The sequence below is a fragment of the Trachymyrmex septentrionalis genome, unplaced genomic scaffold (genome assembly GCF_001594115.1).
Source record: "Trachymyrmex septentrionalis isolate Tsep2-gDNA-1 unplaced genomic scaffold, Tsep1.0 scaffold5, whole genome shotgun sequence".
NCBI classification, from domain to species: domain Eukaryota; kingdom Metazoa; phylum Arthropoda; class Insecta; order Hymenoptera; family Formicidae; genus Trachymyrmex; species Trachymyrmex septentrionalis.
The window spans coordinates 56,974-59,562 of NW_017305672.1; positions in this window are offsets into that span (position 1 = coordinate 56,974).

Here is a 2,589-nt window from a genome sequence, read left to right on the forward strand (position 1 = left end):
GCGGCGAGTATGGATGAGAATCGAATTGCATATAAAATACTAATTGGTAAACCGGATGGGAAAAGACCATTGGGTAGACCAAGACATAGATGGGAAGATAATATTAGAATGGACCTTAACGAAATGGGGTACGAGGGTCACAAATGGAGGGATCTTGCTCAGGGACGGGAACAGTGGCGGGATTTGGTATTTGCGGCAATGAGCTTTCGAGTTCCTAACGCCTAATAATAATACTAATACAGAAGACACTGATTATTGTTCACACAAATATAAATTTACTTATTTTATAAAATTATTATTTTATCAAAAATTATTTTTAAAAAATCATTACTGATTAATGATTATATCTTGTTTTTTACGAGCATTTTTCATGCCAATTTATTGATTAAACATTTGTTTCTTTTAATTTAGAAATTTTATAATAAAATATACCTGACGTAAAAATCCGCAATCATAGATTAAAAAAATATTAAAAAGTTTGATTTTAAATAAATAAAGAAAAATATTGTGGAATATTGAAAACGTGTATTATTATATATATGTATTATATAATATAATAGTGAATAGAGATATACAAAAATATTAATATTTGTGCGAATTATTCCATCTAAATAAAATAATTATTCACATGGTATTACACAAAATATTTATTCACTATTTAGTCACTATTCATTCTGCTTCGCAGATGAGTTTTAAACAAATATAATTTATTTATGTGCCGAGGGAATTATTTTAATCATCGACAGAAGATAACTGAAATAGCATTCGTGGAAGAAACTCATCATATTTTTGTCAAATAGACGATTCCTATAATACTTTCACAGAATCCTATCAGCATCGAATAGATAAAATATCCCACAGCTGCATCACATTGTAATCCGCATGCCACGAAGAATAGTCGTCGCGAAGGGCCTTAAGGGAGCCATCCCTGAGGGATTCATTGTCCGCCAAGTCACCGAGGATGGCGATGAATTTATATTCCGACTGCACTATCCTCAGCCTTTTTTATTTGATTCGTGTGAATTCCGATCGGATACCTTTCCTCTTGATTGAGAATGATTTTTGTTGGCATTACCAATGAATCCATCAAGATAACGTAGCTTTACGATTGAACAAATACTGTGCTTTAATTTAGTAAAACTCGATAAATTGATAATTAATTGTTTATCTGAGTCTTTGCTTTCAAAAGAATTCAATACGTACAATTTAATTATTATCGAACAATTTAATTATTATTATTCGATTAAAAATTCTCTTTGAGTATAGTTAATAATGATTATTTTATAAAATATGGCAAAATCGAAGTAAATATCAATGTTTTAATTAAATTAATTTAAAGATTGAGTTTTGTATATATTAATTTATCTGTTAATAGAAATTAAACCTGATTTAATTATTCAATGTAAACGTGAAATAATTCTGTGTGATGTAAATATAATTTTTTTCTCAATTTCGTAAAACAAACTTTATTATTAAAATGTAAAATTTTCTTATTTGTCTCATATGTATTAGTCTAAATTTATGAGTTAGACTTACGGAAGTAGTCGATCCTTCAATGTAAAGCTAAAATAAATACGACTATTTCCTTTTCTTGATGGAGAGCCCTCGGAAAGCAAAATCATGTATCATAGATAGCTTTGCGTTTATATTTCCACTTTTTTTTATTTCAATAAACAATATATGTTTTCCAAGAAGATTTGTCATTTGTTGCACTTATGAGTTTTGTGATCAACTGTTTTCTTCGTTATGTCATTTATATATGTATCTAGTTTGACTATATTTTTAACGTGTTAAAGTTCGTTATTTAATGAGAATTAAAATTATTAATAATAAATGATTCAATTATGAAACATGGAAAATATGTATGGAAATTACCTATGCCTTCTTGTCTAAATAATTAGGTAATTAATTCATTAACCTTTACAATGGTAAAATAGTGTCTTATTTTGTGGCAAGGAAATACTGAATTATATAAAAAATCTTATTTACGGAAAAAGATTTTAAAAATAAATTCTTGTTCTTTAGGTTAACAAACTATGTATAATAAAAAATAATAATTAATTAGATAAATATGATAAGTATGATATGAAAAAATATAAAGAGATCTCTGAAAGCAAAGACAATATTTTCGCTGTTATCATTTGCAAAATCCAAGACATTTTATTAAAAAAATTTTGATTTAGTTGTTAATACCACGCACTTTATATGTATATTTTAAGTTAATAATCAAAGAGCAGGTTTAATGCAAATTCGAATTCGATAAAATAAAAGATAATTAATTTGAGATTGGTGTTGTCACATAAAATTGCAACAAATTTCCGTCCGACGTGCAGTAATCGGATTTAAATCATCTCGCGTTAAAATCGCGGTATAAAAGCAGTATGCGTTTGTGGCTGGAACAGTTCCAAAGGTCCCAGACCAGGTATAGGTATAGGTATACGACGACGCCGATGACCTCGGTTGACATTGGCTTCGCCATTGCCATGGACACTGAACTCTCGGAGTTCTGCAAATAATTTATCCCTAGAATTATAGGACATCGGAAAGAGAGAGAGAGAGAGAGAGAGAGAGAGAGAGAGAGAGAGAGAG